Source organism: Homarus americanus, unplaced genomic scaffold (assembly GCF_018991925.1).
Source record: "Homarus americanus isolate GMGI-L3 unplaced genomic scaffold, GMGI_Hamer_2.0 scaffold9358, whole genome shotgun sequence".
NCBI classification, from domain to species: Eukaryota; Metazoa; Arthropoda; class Malacostraca; order Decapoda; family Nephropidae; genus Homarus; species Homarus americanus.
The window spans coordinates 290481-311473 of NW_024726344.1; the positions used below are offsets into that span (position 1 = coordinate 290481).

General features: G+C 42.3%; 1 protein-coding gene across 5 annotated transcripts in view; it reads right to left on the reverse strand.

Moving 5' to 3' along the window:
- The window catches only part of LOC121865602 (protein brunelleschi-like), a 108367-nt gene that overhangs the window by 60696 nt on the left and 26678 nt on the right, over nucleotides 1-20993 (reverse strand). The gene's annotated exons all lie outside the window — the stretch shown is intronic.

The window sequence follows — 20993 nt, forward strand, 5'->3', positions numbered from 1 at the left end:
TGACACACTTTTCCACATTAAAAACATTAACATGATTAGTCTCCGTCTCTTTATCTTGGGACCTAGTTGTAATAGGCCCCAATTTAACCAAACTCTTTACGATTGGGTTCATGTCATAAACTAAACTAAACTAAACCATGACATGATTACAGAGTTTCCGATCGGGTGAGGCTTCGGGGAGGCCAGATGAGGCTTGTCATTGCGAGGACTGGGGCCCATATGACCTGAAACCTGACCAAGCAGAACCCAGCAGACACACACACACACCACGAGAGGATCAACTGCGTCGCTTACAAGTTACATGAAGTGACCAACTTCTCTTAACACATAACTGTATAAACACACAAGCCAAACACAAAAACAAAACAAAAACATGCACAAACCTAACCCAAACCACATACGAAAACACAAACCCCTTGCCACCACCTCCCCCCATACACAGAAGATCGCCATATATATACAGGAGGGAACAGCGTCACATTAATTACAAAAGTTCATCATCACAACACCTCCCTCAGCCACGCCCACAACTCTGAATCTAACCTTTAACCTGGATGACTTACTTTCTCCAAAATCAAATCACTTACACTCTGCCCCACCAACCTGACAACCTTCCACCATAATGAATGTTGACACGTTTTACTGTTACTTGATAATTGTCTTCAGGCGTATGACATTTATCAATGGTCAGCGGAAGTAGTAGCCACGGCTAGGTTAGGTTAGATTAGATTTGGTCCTAACCACCCTAGCCCAAAAATCCTACATTCGTTTATCAGGTCCCGTCCATGCCTTCAAGAGAGCTCAGGCAAGGCAATATGGCCGTTTCTTGTTCACTTTGTATCATTGTTACTCTGGTTAAATAGTGTTTAACTTTCAATTTCAGTAGACAGATGCACCATTACCTACAGTGCGCACCCCGCTGGATATAAAAAACATGCGGGTAACCAGATAGGTATACACACCCTGCAACCTTGGCTTGCACTGCACTGGGCACATACACGCCCCCTAACTATGCACCCATCCATTACGGCATCACCACACACACGTACGTATATATAAACGCCAACAATGAAATAAACCTGGGTGTTACTATAGGATGCGGTCTACTGAGCTGGAGTTGTGTCTACCGGGATATTTATGCTATAGCATCCATTAACTTAACCTACCCTAACCTAACCTAGGTTAGGGTAGCTAATGTTAAGTTAGGTTATGTTAAGATATATTAGACTAAGTTAAGTAAGGTTAGGTTAATATACGTTAGTGTAAATATCCCGGTAGACCAACTTCAGCTCGGTAGACCGCATCCAGCTCGGTAGACCGCATACTATTGTAGCATCGAAACCAGTAATCAAAATTCATACACACACGATAATAAATATTAAGTTACATACATCCTTAGGATGTAAATATATATTTGTATGTATAAATGTAAATACATTACTATGTATCCTTGTCTGCGGTAATCAGCACAGTCCAGCGGCCAACTGTTAATCAAGACAAGGGCGACAAGGCTGTATGTTGGAGGTAACGTAACCTTATCAGTCTCCAGTCAGTACCTGACCTAACAACACCCAACAACGGCAGAGGGCGGAGCACCTGCCAGGGCCCTCACACCCATATAATATATTCTTTATGATTCAGTATACTTAATCTAACAATGTTTATATAAAATAAACAAGAAATATTTATATAAAAGGATACTGTTCAACTTGTTATATTTTATATAAATTCGTTACAGTCCTCTTGATATACGGAATACTGTAAGTTCTATCACAGTCCAGCAATATATACTTGTCTTCCACCTGGTAATTAGATGTATAGTCCCGACTGGAAAATTGGCCCCTAAACTGCTATATAATTTATTTAGACGTCGGTACTGTGGTAGCTAACACTTGTGGAGTTTGTACAGTACAGTATTTAATGCACGGGCGGCGCTGTTGACGGACAAATATGAAACCTGATGGACGGACGGACGGACAAATAGGAGTTACCCCAACATTCCCTTCGTGTCAATAGCAGCAAGAAAAGAAACCACTAGAAACAATGGAACAAGTATGAATGAACACACAACTAACAAATATCTCAACTGCAAACAACATCCCATTTCATATTATAAACACAATCTACTTTTGCGGGTTGAAAAAGAGTAAACATGCCTATATAAGAAGTGTGTATATTTGTCCAATACCAGACAGTGATATTTACCAGGCTAAATAATTAAGCTATGCCACATTTGAATAACTCAACACGCCCACCATTACACGACCTCATCAGCTGAAGGTCACGCACAGTATAATAATATTCTCGCTCAATCGCCCCTACACACACACACTTATCACTTCTCCCCACAAACACTCCCACTACTACTTCCTACACACACATATCCACAACCCCTACACACTGCACATATGTACTGTATGTATGTATGTATGTATGTATGTATGTATGTACAGTATACACACCCCTACACCTATCCCCAAATATGCACAACCACCTTAACACACACACAAACACCCCTACATCCTCACACCTCAAAAACACATCCACGCATACACAGCCACACCCCATATAAATATATCCGCCTCAACACCCAAATCTACACATTAGCCCCACACGTATGAATCCATCCCATAAAAACACGCACAAAACACAGTACAGTAATTGTCTCATTACGGGGGGGGGGGTGCGTCATGTGGAAGGAGAAAGTGACGGGGCACAGCGGAAGGAAGTAGGCGCCCCTCCGTCACTCACTAGTTACCTGTGTGGTTCAGTATGTCTGTAATTGCCTTATCAATTTACCTCCGCCTACAGTGGGGCTCTGTTACACCTTTACAAATCGAATTATATGATTGTTCATAAAGTGAGTCGTACTGCCTCATCGGTAAATTCCCGACCTTGGTTGTCTTTGTGTTAAATATAAGGATTTTTTTGTTCTTCGGGTGAACTATAGATGAGGTGTCGCAACTCTCACGGCAACCATCAATCCACCTATGCCTTATAATACGGTTGACGGGGATAACAAGGAGTTTAGGTGGAGCTCAGTTGATGGTGCATTTATCCTAAATTTTATTGCTAGTTGTTATATACTTGATCGGACCTTCTGCCGTACTTGGAAAAAAACATTCAAACAACTTCAGATAAACCACGTTGTTTGGTTAAAAATCACTTAAAATGCCTTTCTACATGCATTCTGCAGTGTACACTGCAATGTCTTTATATACTGTATGTTGAATTAATGTAGACTTTTATTATGATAATACTGATTAAATATTTATCTATCCATCCATCTAAGTATCTATCAATCTATCTACATCTAGCTTATCTATTTAGCAATCTCTATAGTATCTACCTTTCTATCCATACACTTCAATTTGTGTTGGTCTGGTATGTGTGTACAACTATAACCCATTAGCCTGGAGCCCATTAGGTGCTCTTCAACAATGGAGGCGGCACGAGGCTCAGATGAGAGTCTGGAATAATCGTACGTCTACCACCACAACGGAAGCCCGCATAAGACTCCTCTGACAGTGATCTACAAACGTAATCTATTTCCACAGCGAGTAAGAGCAAATGGGTTCCAACCAGGGCTGGACCATATGTTTAACTCACTCATCAGAACCCAAGTGTTAAAAATGTTACAACTTCGGTACTAGATGTGTTAAATCTGGCGTACGTGAAGCAGACTTTTGATACATATTCTTAATAAATATGTCGCTGCTCACCAAGTGCCACTACTTTATAAATCAATCAAATGTTATTAAATCTTGCGCTGGCAACCCGTCTCTACTAGTCGATCTTGCAAGGACATTTAAATCTACTTTCTTAAAATCACTGGGTAGAACACTCTGTAGCTAAGATAAATTTAAGGATATTAGTTTAAGTCTTATATGTACGCACGCACGCACACAAACACACACAGAAACGTATGCGGTACCGTTCATCCTTATTTCGATTCTATTGTTTCGCCTTGGAACTGAACTCTCAAAAGAGTATGCAATATTCGACATTAAAGAATCATTTCAAGACATAAATCATCGTGGGCGGATAAAAGGGAGGCTGCGCAAATTGAATTTCAACCAAAGCACAGTGTGTGTGTGTGTGTGTGTGTGTGTGTGTGTGTGTGTGTGTGTGTGACCGGGGAAAAGTAAACCGTGAATTATCTGCCAACACAATAGCAAAACTGATTGGGAATCCATGACCTCGCAAGATTAGTGTAAGAACGTTCCAAGAAACACTGAACACACATCACTGACAGAAACGCAACCTACTACTTAGACAAAACCTCTGATTATAATGATTCGTCAATAACGTTTTCGTCTATTAGTTTTGTAGAAGAGAGCAAATGCTACAGGAGAAGTGTCACAAGCTGAAAGTGTGTGTGTTTGGGGCTTCTGGAGGGGACGACGCCTGAGAGTGCCTCTCCCTGGTACTAGAAGTTGCGGCCGTCGCCTCGCCTCACCCGCCAGCCTTGACGCGTCGCTTCTACCTTTTTCTGGCCAAGTATCAGGGAAGTAATAGTCGTGGTTGCCGCAAGATGACCGAGGCTGCTGCCGCAAGATGGTGTGGGTTGCTGTAATACTACACGAAACATAACCACCTGGCACGAGATCTTAACCCAAGATTGCAGATAAATACCGCTGTCTTTCAGTTACGAACCTATGATGCAAGAGTACATATTTTATTCTGTTTTGTTTTGTTTGTTTTTTGAGAGAGACGGATAATGCGGGGAACTTAAAAACAACAAAGACTTTTCAGTGTGTTGGAAAGACTCTCAGTTAAGCAGTAGAATGATGATGAAAGAACACAGGCTGACAACACTACCATCTCAATGGGCCAGGAGGCAGGGGCACATTTCCTTCCTGGGTTGAGCCGGCCAGTTATACCAGAGAACCTCCCACCTCTTTTCCCCCAAAGCTCATCTTCTATCCTCCAACACACACACTAACCAATTTCCAAGTGAAAAGAACTAATAGAAAAAACACCTGGACAAAGTTCAAATTTCAATGTCTAGTGCTGAACGACCTGACAATATTCTCCAAGTTGGGTCGAGACAACCTCCTCCCCACAGAACCACAAGTGTTACTAACAATCACCTACCTCATCACGCCACCTGCTGCACCAACCTCAACACTCACCTGCAAGAAGCAAAAATGCTCGTTAGAAAAAAAATCATGAATGCAATGGTACACGTTCATTATTTACCCTAACACTGTACCTGGAAAAAAAAACTATTGTAAATATAAATTAATATAAATGATTAGTATCAAGCATGTAATGTGATTCAAAATGCAAACAAAATTACAGGGAAAACAAAAGTGGCGAAGAAACAGAATGTGTGAGAAGAGGTACAGCAGCGTCAACACAAGTGACGCTCCTCACCTGTTCCCACACCCAACACATATACAATTATATATAATTATCTCGGTGTTCTCATTATATATATATATATATATATATATATATATATATATATATATATATATATATATATATATATATATATATATATATATATATATATATAAATAATTTTTCTGGCGTAGTACTGTATATCAAGTTTTAAATTTATATCAGGAGACGTGAGGAATTGAGAAAAGTAGAAGACTTTGAACATTGAAGCAACTGTTGTTGTTTCCGATAGGAAAGTCGTCTTAATTACATTACAGGACAGCAGACTACACTCGATGATTCAACCGGGAATGCTGATGGATCGGCAAGGTTTACATTAGCCAAGAAATACTATAGACAGCTTACAATAACCAAACACTAAGCTAAACTGGACATCCTAAAGTAAAGTAGACCAAACAAAGATCAACATGGCAACAAGCTTAACTGAGGCACGACTGTACACCAAGAATTAGACTAGGACAGTTACGTCTGGTTTGTCATCAGAAGTCTTTACCATCGTGTTTTCCTAAGGTAAAGTTCCTGTGGTAAGTAAAACATGATTCCTAAGATCAATAATAATTATTGGAGGTTCCTCCTATCCAGACACCACCTTGATTTCCTGTGATAAAAACCACAAGAAAAATATATATATATATATATATATATATATATATATATATATATATATATATATATATATATATATATATATATTAGAGAGAGAGGGAGAGAGAGAGAGGACAATAAGGGAAAGTTTAGAGCTAGCGAGAGGGAGTAAGGTGGTGATGGGTTGTCACCACCACCACACTTGAGGACGTAATTACACACCATCAAGATACTGTCAGCCCGGCATTTGATAATTAAGTATGCAAGCAACGACCAATTGGTTGGACCTGATTGAAAAGAAATTTTAAATCTTAAAAGACTGTACGCGAAGGACTGTGTTGTGAGTGTTGACTGTGTAGTACTGTTCCTGTTCCAAGTGTGTGAGGTTGTGAAGGACAGGTATGGGCTGTGTAGTGATACTTAAAACCTATATATGCATTGTGAAATTGTTTGCCATTACAGATTAACCATAAACTGTTTGACTGTGAACTAAGTCTTAAGAATATATTATGAACCAACTGCCGAATGAGAGGTGTGGACCCTATATTGACTCAGGTGACGGTTGGTAGTGACAGCACACACACGGTCGACTGTAACAAACTGGTGGGTAGTGACAGTACACACACTGCTCAATGTAACGAACTGGTAGGTAGTGAGAGTGATAAATGCGTGTGAACATTCCCAGTAAACAGTAGATGCTGGTAATGACTGGCAGCTGTGTCTCCCTTTAAATGAAAGCTAGAGTGTTTCAGAGGAAGTTATTATTATTATGGCAAGAGAGAGAGAGAGAGAGAGATATCATTCTATCTACCAATGTACACGAATCCTGACAGTAATTAACAGGTAGGGAAAGGTAATGTTTGACCCCGGGTTATTCCGGGTCTCCCAATGGGAAAAAAAAAAAAAAACACCCATCGGTCCACTGGATATGACCCCCCCCCCTGCTGCCTCTCTCCACAGCCGAAAATTCTACCGGTAGTTAAACCAATGGCACACGTGAAGTTTCCAGTTGCGCTTTTCTTCATTCTTATCTACTCCTGCCCTGTTAAATTGCTCTAAAAAATAATTTACCTATTCAACCACCGCCAGGAGTTATCGTGTACATATATATATATATATATATATATATATATATATATATATATATATATATATATATATATATATATATATATATATATATATATATGCAAATAAATCACTGTAGGTGCGCGTGATCTAGGTATATGCTGATAACCACAAGGAAAAAGAAAACACGAAGTTCCCAAGCGCTTTCGTGTAATTCACATCTTCAGGGGTGAGTACAAACTAAGTAGAAGTGCAGAACAAGTTATATATACCTATATATATACAGAGGAGGATGAGATCAAGTCCACAGAGGTCAAGTATAGGTAATGACCCTACTAATCATCTTCCTTGTGGTTATCAGCATATATATACTGTATATATATATATATATATATATATATATATATATATATATATATATATATATATATATATATATATATATATATATATATATATATATATATATATATATATATATATATATATATATATCAACAGCTTATCCATAGGCCAATACACATGCTTATCCACATGTCCATCCACATATTAACATGTTTATCCACACGCCTATCCACATGCTTTTCCACGCACTCCAGGGTATGCAGCAGGACCAAACTACGGGAGTTTCAGTACCAATTTACAAGTGTGTGTGTGTGTGTGTCCTGGCCGACTAAAACCAATAACAATCTATCGCCCTTGTCACGTAAGCCAGGGCTACTGCTTCCCTCATGGCAGGTGTTGTGGCAGGCGTAGGAGGGAACACATTGGCACTGGTACTATCTCCAACAACACGCCCATCTCTCAGATTAATGTGTACCCATGCCTCAGATTAATGCGCGCCCATCTCTCACAGTAATACGCGCCCACGTCGCAAAAGATTAACCCATGTCAGTGTATGTCAGCTGTAACCCATTACATACGAGAAATTATGTGGTTGGGTGAAATAGCAGTTATAACGTAGTGTTCCACAGTGCGAAATGAAGTCCATCTTAGGATAGAGGGAGAGACAATGACACAGTTCATCACGGCATCATGGGAATATGTCGAGAAGCAGTGCTCCTAGTTCAATACATAGATATACAACACCAAACTATAACACTACAACATACTCTATAATACTACAACATACTCTATAATACTACAACATACTCTACAATACACGACTAAAAAACACTACTGTAGCTACCTAATATTGCAATCACTTGCAGCATTCTCAGTAACAGAAGACAGTAAGATATCCACTTGCCAGTACAGTACATTTAAGTCCAGCACGAGCGACTGGAGTGTTGTTTTAAGTGAGGCGTAGCAGGTTAAAGGTCATCTCACACTCACTATCTATACCCCCGACTCAGTCAGTGAAGTTTACGTCATAAACTGTTACCAACACCATGTTTTTCTTCAACCTCCATTGTCTTATCATTGGTTGATCAATACGTGAGGAAGCTGAGGGGAGAAGGGAAGGAGGGGCATAGGTAACCACCATCACTCTTGCGGTAAACAGGTAAGTAATATACATGTTCCAGTAACCACGACACACTAAAGACTATCCATCAACACACTCCCTATTCCCAACCCAACTCCCTGACTTTCACGGCAAGAACTTCCCAACAAGGCTCGCATGAATGGAGGGACGGGAGGGGGAAGGGGGGGAAAACCATCACGTGAGAGATCAAGCTCACTCTGACACCGTGTTACCCACAATTGTGTAACAAACGTCTAAGAAAAAATCTCAACAATGCAGTGAATTTCCTATTACTCATTTGGTACCCAAACACACAACATAACACCATCGCCCTCCCCTCCCCAGCTTCTTCTCTTCTGCCTATTACCGGTAACACAAATAAGATCCGTCCAACCACGTCCTCCCTACACCCGCTCAGCACCAAGTGATGATCAAACCTCCACCAGCAGCTACACCCACACGTAACCCAGATCTAATACTTGCATATGCAAAGGCAGAAGGGAGTCAGGGAGGGGGCGAGCTAGGTGAGAAGCTAAACAAAGGTGGAAGATCTGGGGGAAGGGGTGAAATATGGACAGCAGAAAGAGAACGGAAAGGGAAAGAGCATAAACAAGTAAACAAAAGAGGGAGGGTTTACGATTAACAAATTTATTGACAAAGCTTTGAGTACAGTTTGCCTATTCTGAGTAATTCAGTCAGGTCCTGACAGTGCTATCACTTCTCACTGCCACGCAGGACAGAGGTTCATACACAAAGAAATACATCATAATATTATTCAATAATAGTATACATAAATCATATTAATGTGGGTGATATCACTGTTCACCGCTACACAGGACAGTGGTTCATATACAGTAGACGTCATATTCTATTTGAGGAATAATCAGTGCGGGCTACCAAATTTTGGATAGTAATTACATAGTTCATGATCCAATAAGCCAGGTGGCCTGAAGTCTTTGACAGTGTCACAATCAATAATATAATGTTTAAGTGTATACTTTAAAGGTTTGCCACAAAGTTTACATGCTGAGTGTTCCGGTATGGGTAACAGCGTCACTAACTTGCCAGATGTGTCTGCATCCTAGCCTAATTGTGGCCACGACTACGTCACATTGTCTGTTTCTGTCCTTGTGCTGGCCATACCGGCACCTCGTCACAAAATTTTCATATTTACTAATGCTACAACTACCAGGTCTCTGCATTTCTTAGTTCTTCTAAATCAGAGTTCATGATTTTGACTTGTACTGTATGATCGCAGCATTGAACAGGCCAAGGTCCCAGTCCACATTTTCTTTCTTACATGCCTGATCGACCAGTCTATCAGCACAGTCATGATTCCTAATTCCAACATGGGATGGAATCCACACAAATTCAATACAAAAGTTGTTTTCCTTGGCAGTTATCACATTTCTGTTAATATCATAGACAACTTTAGACACAGAGCCTGATGGATTGTTCATTGATTTCAAAGCACTTTGGGAGTCCATATCACCCCACTTCCATTTTTTTTGAGGTAGTCTGTAGGTAAGTAGATTCCCATTAGTTCAGTTTGTGTTGTGCTGGCCCAGTTGTTCAGCCTTTGCTTGTTTGACACTATCATCTCATCTTCTTTATATATTACACATGCACAACCTGTTCTACCTGCGTTTGTCTGCACAGAACCATCAGTAAAAGCATAACATTCACTTGACTTAATACTCTCTTTGTAACTTAATAGTTAGGGCATGTTGTCCAGAAAAAAATGAAGAGGAAGAAACCTGGGAAAGACGAGAGAATGAAGGGGGAGAGGGAGCTAAGGAGCGAAGCAAAGTGAAAAAGAGGGCGAGAGTCGAGGAGAGGGGAAGGGCCGTGGTGAATCGACAACCAACCTGACTTGCATCTGTATTCCGTAATCAAAACACCGTTCACCTCCCTCAGGTCAAGTTCACGGGTGAGTCGCTCCTTGGTGGTGATGCCAAGTGTGTGTGTGTGTGCACGCGCATGTTTCTAGCCTGCTCTGCATGCATAAAATAATAAATAATAATAAACGGTTTATTAATAAAGTTGCAGCCGGTGGAGTGAAAAATACAAACTTACATTTGATTTAGACATTATGATATGCGTTGAATACATTTACGTAAATACATTCCTAAGTACTTCCTGACATCACCTCAAGTGGGGCGGATGCTTCCCGAACTTTCTCTCCCACCATCAAACTTGTCACCAAACTGAAGTTGACATTCTCCTCCAATACACACATCCTCCACAACCACACCCTTCACCCACATACGCGGCGCCGCGTACCAGTTGCTCAAATAATAATACACCAATGTCCCATTTTCTTTTAGAGAGAGAAATAATGGGTGAAAGAAGATTAGAGGAAGGGAGTTAATAGTTAGGAAAGTGAAAACAAAAAGAGGAGGTAGACGGAGGCGAGGAGTTAAGAGACGGGGGAGGGGGGGGAGCTCCGTTTAATGTCGAGGAAATTAGCTAAAGGTGAGGTGAGGGGGAGATAGGGGGATAAACTGGTAAATAGGGAGAGATAGAGAACACCATGGGAATTAATTTGAGCCAATGAGCGTGAAGAAGTAAAGTAAAACAGTGTAATGTAATGTGACATCACTGCTCGATCAGCTCCACTCTTCGGTCACATACTGTACCTACCACGAGCCAAGTGGGTCAAAATGTGAGACGTATCCCACACACGTTATACACACTATTATCTTAGGCGTACAATGTTTTGATGTAGTTGAGGTGAGTGAGGCTTGACATGCTGGGTTATGAATACACAGTTATTAAGATTTGGGTCATTGTCTCATTTTCTTACGGTTGTACATGCATCAGATGGGTTAGCACTACCAAGACATTGATTTATTTAGGTTAAAGCTATTTTGGTGGGCAAGAAGGTGGTGGGGAGGACCAGCTGTGTGTGACTGGTGGTGGCAGGCCGCGGGGTATCGCCCGGCTGACCTGCTCACCCGACCCAACACCTGCCCTGCCTCCCCCTCTCTCTTGGTCTACCCCGCCAGCCACCCAGTGAACTCAAAATTATGTATGCCGAGGTCTTACGCACACTCACAAGCACACATACACATAAACTAACACACAAACACACATACTGTATATAACACATCAAAACTAATGCACATGCACGAACGAAAACGCAACCGCAAATATACACACGAGCACACAAGCGTGTGCGTGTGTCAGTGTGGGCAGCGGCAGTGTGGGAACAGTTCGGGTTGGCTTCCCAAGGAAAGGAGAACTTCAACCACGTGCTGCTTATATACAGCCACGCCCATCCTGTCTCCACCACCACACATTACATCACCCACCCAATCTCTCTTCATCCTATCGCCCAAGCCAACTTAAAATCCTAGCTTTCAACCAGTCGCCCTACCCTAATACTGCCTCAGCCTGCTGGTCAACCTGTGACTCACTCACACCACCACAGCGCCGTCAGTGTCGATGAAAAACATCCCAACAGATTTTCTACCCCCACAGACTCTCGACTCTTTCACCTAGTTTTAAGGTCAACAGTGAAATGTACAAAAAATACGTAGCAGTTTAAGTGACAAATAGAACTTAAAATACAAAAAAATACAGCTAAGCCAACGTCAGCCAATATTCAGCCATGAAGGAAACGAAAATAATTTCAGAAAGAGATCTCTGCCCTCCCCCACTTCCTTCAGACCTGACATGACAGGGAATGTGGTTTTTGGTAAAGTAGTGAGCGAGGCGTGGAGAACAAGTAAGCAAGAACTTGGGGCGTAATGTACGTCCGCTTCACTGTGGGAGTCAACGAGGAACCCCCCCCCCCCCTTTTGTAATAGGGATCACAAGTTGCAGGCAGCGCCAAGTAACCCCAGCTGGTACCCTCTCATTATATTTGGCATTTACAGCATCAATAAGGGGTGAAACAATTTTGTGAGTTGTAAAGAAATTCCTCGTCTCGATTTTTCAACATACTGAACTATATATAACTTAAGAATGCGAGTCAGTCATCACACACACACACACCTGCCACTCCCCGAAAAGTTCACAAAACAAGGCAACCGGGTCTTGTAATCGACTCTGTACACATTGATAAGGTAAGACGTTTAGTTTGTACAGTTAGGTCAGTTCTGTTGCTTTCTCCGTACAGTTAGGTCAGTTCTGTTGCTTTCTCTGTACAGTTAGGTCAGCTCTGTTGCTTTCTCTGTACAGTTAGGTCAGCTCTGTTGCTTTCTCTGTACAGTTAGGTCAGTTCTGTTGCTTTCTCTGTACAGTTAGGTCAGCTCTGTTGCTTTCTCTACAGTTAGGTCAGCTCTGTTGCTTTCTCTGTACAGTTAGGTCAGCTCTGTTGCTTTCTCTGTACAGTCAGGTCAGTTCTGTTGCTTTCTCTGTACAGTTAGGTCAGTTCTGTTGCTTTCTCCGTACAGTTAGGTCAGTTCTGTTGCTTTCTCCGTACAGTCAGGTCAGTTCTGTTGCTTTCTCTGTACAGTTAGGTCAGTTCTGTTGCTTACTCCGTACAGATAGGTCAGTTCTGTTGCTTTCATTGTACAGTTAGGTCAGTTCTGTTGCTTTCATTGTACAGTTAAGTCAGATCTATTGCTTTCTCTGTACAGTTTGATCGGGAATTTAGATGTATTCCTGTAAGAGTGTTAATGTCACTATGAGGGAGGGTGCCGGCTGTAAACCTCACCACAGACATTTCCGTTTCTATCAGAATTTTGTGCTGTACAGTAAAACATGGAGAGCTAAAAATAGTCTTCAGCTGTGATCACTACAACATAAATACTAGTAATATGAGTGACTGAATAATGGGCAGTGAGTGAAGTTACGAGTGAGTGAGTGAGTAAAGGCACGAGTGAGTGAATGAGTAATGATTGAACGAGTAATGAATAAATGATGATGAATGAATGATTATGCGATAGAGTAAACGACGAAGAACTGCAGAAGGTGGGGAAACGACTAAAAAAAATGCACCTCTATCGAGAAGCAGGAGGGTGGGATTGCCTCCACACACGCTGGCCCCTACTGTACCTGTACCACACAACACTGAGTCAGCAGAGACGTTCACCCCCACTTATTCAGCCACCCCTCTCCTACCTGCCCCACCTCCCACCTGCCCAACAAGACAGGTATAGCTATCCATCACGTGATAATGACTCTGGGGTTTGTACGAGAACACCTGTACACCTTCATTACATTCCCGTGTGCACATGTACGTGTCATGTGTACATTGCAGACGAAGGTTATGCTGAACATAAGTGTGTGTACAGCCTGTGTGTTGTGTACATATGGCATACAGTTGCGTACATCTGAAACGGTTTCAAAAGCAGTGTACCTGTGTGTCCATCTGTAGCCATGTGGCGTACACATCAGATACACATTTGTGATAGTGGTATAAATGTTGAGTGTACATATGTGAGGGCGTGGTGTATAACACATGTCCACACCTAACACAGGTCTTGCACTGGCGACCACATGAACACCAACGGTCGGCCAATCACCCGGCCCGGAGGCCACTGATGGGGAGGGGGCAGCAGTCAGCAGAGGAGGAATGAGGTAGTGGTAACCGCAGAGGCCAGGAGGAGAGGAGGGAGGGAGTGGGGGGTCAAGGAGGAACATGGAGGGGAAAGGAGGGGGGGTCAGTGAGGAGCAAGGAGAGGGAGGAGGGAGGGAGGTGGTGACCGCAGAACCCAAGGGGAGGGAGTACAGCAGGTGGTGGTGAGGGGGTAGGGGAGGTAAGAAGCACTGACCTACAAACACTGGTCAGGCTTTCCTGGTTCACGGCGGGACGTTTCTCTCCCGACTCTTCATACATAGAAACATTACAAACAAGCTTGGTAAGATTTATTGGTTTACACACAATACGTTTTTTTTATTTAATGGCAGATGTTTTGGGGGTGTGATGTAGCTAATCCTTCTTTGACTTCTTCCTATATTCATTTTTTAAAGGTCAGGGGGTCGGCTTCTCGGATCCGCCTCAGCCACGTTCCTATGCTGAGGGAAAATGTGAATCTGAACTCTGTTGCGTCTTCTGTTTTTCTACTCTCGAGTCTCGACCCAATGTTATGCGTGTCTTTCATCCACGTCCCCCCATCTCAATTCCTGTCCTCTTGAGCTCCACCCACTGATTGTCTTATCCCCCTACCCTCGTGAACAATGAGCAAGGCTATCTCCTCACATTGTTTACATGTCACTTCTGCTCAAACATTTTCACTTCTCATTCTGCCAGAGTGACATTTCCTATATCCATCACCACAATATGATTAATAAGATAATTAATAATTATAATAATAATAAACGATAAAAGCACAGGCAGCAAAAAGGACACTACGGATGATGATGATAATGATAATAATAATAATAATAATAAATAATAATAAAGTTTATCAAGAGCAAGCATTCCACAGTTCTATCCGTACACACTTAATCCACAACAAAGTTCACTCCAACCACCACAACGAAAAATGTCCATACCGTACATTTATAACTAGTACGCCGCAAGGTAGGAAAGCTAGATAAAAGAGAAGAAAGAAAAAATTACAATAGAGGTAAGGCGGGAATGGCTCTGGGAAAGTTGCCAGAGGTGACAGCCCACAAAAACTATTACCACCCTCCCCAAACTTTCATTGAGTAACTCCACGACCTGGGGGGGGGGTCACACTTATGACAACACTGCCAATGATTTATCAGAGCAGAAAACCAATACAATTAAAGTGCGACATATAGTACACAGCACACACTAATGACACCGGGCACACTAAAAATTCCTTGGACGTGTGTATATGTGCGTGTTCGCTATGTGCGTGTGTACGCTCAGGCTGATGTACAAATTTTATGCGCATTGTTTCTTTACTAGACACACAAACAACTCCACCAATCCAAAAAAAAGAGAGAGATTAAATACGGGAGAAAAAAGGGTGTCAACCTGTGGTGTCTAGGTGTTGGGTCAGCAACAGAGCCCCTGAGGAAGAGATTTTCAGATTTCAAATTTGCCCCGCGAGGGGGTTTACTGGGCTCCCCCCTGCACCCTGTGCAAGGCGAAGTGCAAAAGCGTTTACAGCTCCCAACAAGGAAGCATGAGGAAGAGCCCTGAGACACGCCACACAACATCTTGGTGAAGTTCATCAAGGGCGCGAGTATTGTGGAGAGGACCATCATTCATTAACACATTCTCACCCCCCTCTCTCTTTCGTGGTTCACCATCTCGAAGGTAAAAGAGACGCGAACAATTACAACGGCTGTACAGCAATAGTCCCTAGCATCTCACGACTGTGACTTCGATTCCCGTGGCCATACCAAACATGATAAGCCCCCCCCGTACTCACATTAGATGTCAAGTGTTGGGAGAGCTGAGAAAACTATACCGCTTTAAAGCGCTTCCTGAGAAAATAAAACTCCGCCTGGTGACATCATTTATCACACCCATATTAACTTGCCCAGCAATACCTGTTCATACTATGAGCACCACTCAAATATTACAATTACAGGTTGTCCAAAATGAAGCCTTAAGATTCGTCACAGGTGAAAGATACAACTTCACCAGAACCACAGCCGAGATACATAGAGACCTGAGAATAAAACCCATCAACCAGCAGCTGCACACCCTGGCCAGCAGAATCTGGCAAAAAATAGTACGATCAGAGCAAGAACTCCTTCAAAGACTCCCACCAGATAACGACAACAACCATACATGGTTCCCAAAAAGTTACGAAATCTCAAAAGGTCCATTACCACCCCCGATCTACACAGCTAGGCAATAGACAACCTCACTAGACCAGCATCCGCCAGTAGGGTCGGTGGAACGAAATAAGGCCCTTGAAACACACATGTATGGGACAGGGTAGGATGTCTAGTGCCTGTACCGACAGACAATAACTAACCCGACAACCCTAATACAGTATTAGCTTAGCTAGGCGGTCAGTACGCCCTCTCTTACCTCCTAAATTTCTTCAATTTCCGAACTATAACTTCCTTCCCCCCCACCTCTAATCTTCTTTCACCCCTCCTTTCTCAAAAAAAAAAAATGTTGGTCTTCACTAGACCTTGAGAGAGATTATAACGGAGATATCTATGCAGTTTAAATACAACAATCAATATCAACAAGAACACTGGGTGTACAAAGGCTGTTCAGTTCAAATTTCACCTCATTTTCTGATTTATTCTTTCATGATAATTTATTTATAATTATTATTATTTTTTTATTAGTTTAACTCTTTATTGTCATGAACATACTGTAATCGAATTTACCCATTTACCTGAGATAATTGTAATCAAGTATATTTTGTTTACGTTACTGCAGTCGTGTTCATCTCGTTCTTATTTTTCTTAAATACACTGTACTGACCTTTTACCTCTCTGCTTTAACTTACTCATCGATCTATTTATCTAATTCACTGCACTGGGATATAATTATTTATTTTCTTGGGTCTCATTAAGATTAGACACTCAAGCTTATCCAACCTAATGATTAATCACCCTAATGCCAACTTATTCATTTCCTATTTTGAGTTCTCTTATTCTCAGCTTTCTTGAACTGTTCCCAATATATACTCAAGGTTTACAGCCATTAAAACTAACAAGTCGAAGAGCCTGAGAGACAAGTGAGTTGTTACACTTTACTTCACCAGTAAAAATACTAAGACGAGAGATACACCTACACACAGCGGACCCCCCTCCCACACACAGTAACTGGACCGTAGCTGACGGACGGACGCCTGACTCACGTCTACCACATCCTTAATTACGTCACGTACCAATAACTTTCCCAAGCCGTAAGTCGTCGCATTCACACAATCTAGTAAACCTTAATTATGCATGCACGCGCGCGCGCGCACACACACACACACACACACACACACATTCAGGATAACAACAGCTAGGAGTGTGGGTTTGAATACACATCCAGGTACTGTACTGTATAGTGTATATCATAAACAGGCGAGGTAGTCCCCCCCTTCCTCTATCACCAGCCTCAGCCTACAACCTCCAGCGGCCACGTCTGCTCGTTAAGTATGACAAGCTGACCTTTTTTGGGGTGTACAAATACTGGTGAAGAAGTGAGTAAGTTGAAGAATAGGAGAGGGGGGGGGGTAATAACTGGTATGCTGGCCGCCTTGCTAATGACTATAACAGCTAGAGTTACGGGTATGTTAATGTATAGATGTATTTGGTGTACTAATGGATTGGAAGTGTATTGGATATTTGTATTCTCATTTATATAGCATGGTCTGTTTACTGTTTGTCCTTTATCAGTACAGTACAGTACTAAATTGATAGGTTTATTTAACTGTTCTGGTTGACTCTTTGCAGGTCTTAGTATTTCCCCCTTGTCCTTCCCTAAGAGGTGTAGTGGGGATGACTGGCCAGTCGTCACTGTAGGTAAACAGTAACTACTGGTTAGTGAGGATGTTCTTGGATAATCTTAGATCACACACATGTTAGTAGGGCAACCGTTTGAGTATTAACGAGAGGTTTTTTCCGTGTTCTATTTAAGCACCAATAGGTTGTGTTGTGGCCAGTGTTAGCAGTTTACGACTCTCCGCATCCGTCCTTTAGCAGTCCTTCTAGATGTTCCAGCTGTCGTTAAGGTAATAGTACCCCAATGGTCACAAGGGATATACAGTACACCCACTCATTAAAGGCTATTTAAAGCATATTAACATAAGAATATGGTAAACGATACTTCAAGGATCCTGGTATTAGGAGAGGCATACACACACCACAAGTAGGCTGTAGTGTAGTGTATTCGAAGCTGCCTTCTGGTGTGACCGGGGGGAGGGAGGGACCGGCCACAGCAGCAGCGGTGGTGTCCGGGACTTACGAACCAGCACGGACGGTGGTGGTGGGTCGCGGCCTACATTCCTCCCCACTCCACCACCCTCTCCTCCTCAACCACAACTTATCCTACTACACAACCACCCTCCAAGCCTACAAAACATCCCTCTGTGTTCGCCGGTGAGTGAATATAAAGAGAGTTCCTATGTAGGATTTTCTAGGAGGCGACGACGTCAGTCCAGTGGTAATGAAATCAATTCTGTGGAGTTGGATTAAACAAGAACCAGTCTGACACCATCTGCAGTCACCTATATCATCAGCTGGGCAGACCGATACCACCTGAACTGTCACCTTATCATAAGGGCACCACCTGCATAAACAACTGGGCAGGCCGATCCTAACTGCTTTTTTCTACACTTCAGTTTGTTCCTGTCTGTCTGTCTGTCCACAATACCAAGAATCAACAACACCCATCAACAAACATCTCGCTTAACTGTTTGAAGAGACCAGCTGCCTGTACGGGTGTGCATGTGCGTTAGTCTTTCTGCGTGCATGACTTCCCGTGCAAGTGTGTGCATGTGTACGAAAAATGGTAATGTCCATCGCTGTAGGTGTTTGTATGCGTGTACAGTGCTTGTGCGTGGGATGAGTGTACAATACATCTGAAGGCGGTGCATACATCTATGTGGAGTGTATATCTACCTGGAGTATACTGTATATGTCTTAGTGGAGTGCATGAACCGGACTGTATATCTGTGTGGAAATTATGTAAGGCTACGTTATATGTAAGTACGTGTGTGTGAAGTGCATATATGTATACGTGCGTGGGTCCATGCCTGTGCGTGTATAGGGTATGTTAGGTGCAGGGTCTTGCTGGCACCTGGGAGAGGCTGGTTCTGGCAGAGTCCCAACAAGGGCGAGCCAGCACAAGACGACCCGAGGGAGGAGGCCTCACATCCTACAGTATTCTCTACCACCACCACCACCACCTCACTCAACCCCTCACCACCATTACCTCACTCACCACCACCACCGCTACTACTACTACAACCACCACTACTACTACCACAACCATTACTACCTCACTCACCACCACCACCACCACCACCTCACTCGCCACTACCACTACCAAACTCACCGCCGCCACCACTACTACTACCACAACCATTACTACCTCACTCACCACCACCACCTCACTGCCACTCTCACCGCCACCACTACCTCACTCACCGCCACCACTACCTCACTCACCACCACCATCACTACTACCTCACCCATCACCACCATAATCATCACTACCTCACTCACCGCTACATCACCCATCACCACCATAATCATCACTACCATCACCACTTCCTCACCCATCACCACCATAATCATCACTACCGCACTCACCGCTACATCACTCACCACCACCACTACCTCACCCATCACCACCATAATCATCACTACCACCATCACCACCATAATCATCACTGAGACTACATGAACAAAAACTGTTACAAAAGAACAATGATTAGATTGACAGAGAGGAAATGCAAGAACAAGAAGAGGAACGATAGTTATTATTACGAACAATTGACATTAACGGAGGAATTACAGTACGGAAGACGACAAAACTTCCGCTACATCTAGACTCATTTCAGCATATTGCTTGTGACAATAAAATAAAAAGGCAATGAAAACTCGACTGAAGTTAACAAATCCAAAATGCTGGAAACAAACACACAGTTTAACTAACACTATTTTTGTCTAGTTTGCTCCTTGGATGTAAACCTTGTCCATTATTCCCGCCCTGGGTTATTGTAAATAAGTGGCTGCGTTTCCTCACCTGCAGCGGCACACCAACACGTTGCACAACACTTATAAAAACACAAACATATTTCCTAACACAGAATATACCATAATTAAGTTACATTCCCTCACTACACTGCTTCTGTCCCTTAGCACTTTTGGAAAGAAGTCATTACTACTATCAATTTACATCAAAACAGTACTGTTATTATCATGACTGTCGAGGCTATAATCATTCTTACCATCAACATTCTATTATTATCACAGCTTATGTAAACAAGACGTGCTTTCCCGTCCATAACTACTCACTGTATACTTCACCAGAACTATGTTTATACACCCATTTCACCCGTTTACATTTCAGGGACCCTGTTACAACAAATTTATCTCGGTAACAGTTCAACACAGTAACCACCAAGTAGGTTTCTTGTGCTACCAACAACCATTTACTTTAGCCACAAGTTAACAGTCATATTCAACTTAAGTTAACAATGGTTGAAACGATCTGATGACACAACATAGTATAAGCAAGTATAAACAAAGCATTAAAATATATCTATAATTACGAACAACAGTGATTACATATGTACCTAAAGATATTTTTATCTTGTAAGTTAAATGTGTACCCCTACGTACGCATTCTACTGATCCTACTACTGTACTATGAAATCACAAGGAAAAAAGTGAAAGTGTAGAAAGATCACGTAAAATCGCTTATGTGATTCATATTACAATAATCAAGAATATGGAGAGGGGGGGGGGCATCAACCCATTATTGGCTTCCTTACACACTTCTGACAGACACTGTAGCTTCCTGAACAACATTTGGGACCGATGTAGGAAATGTCGGGGAAGATAACTGTACCAACACAAGGGATCACCTAAATACCAAAACTATTATACATCGCCAACAAACATACGGTAA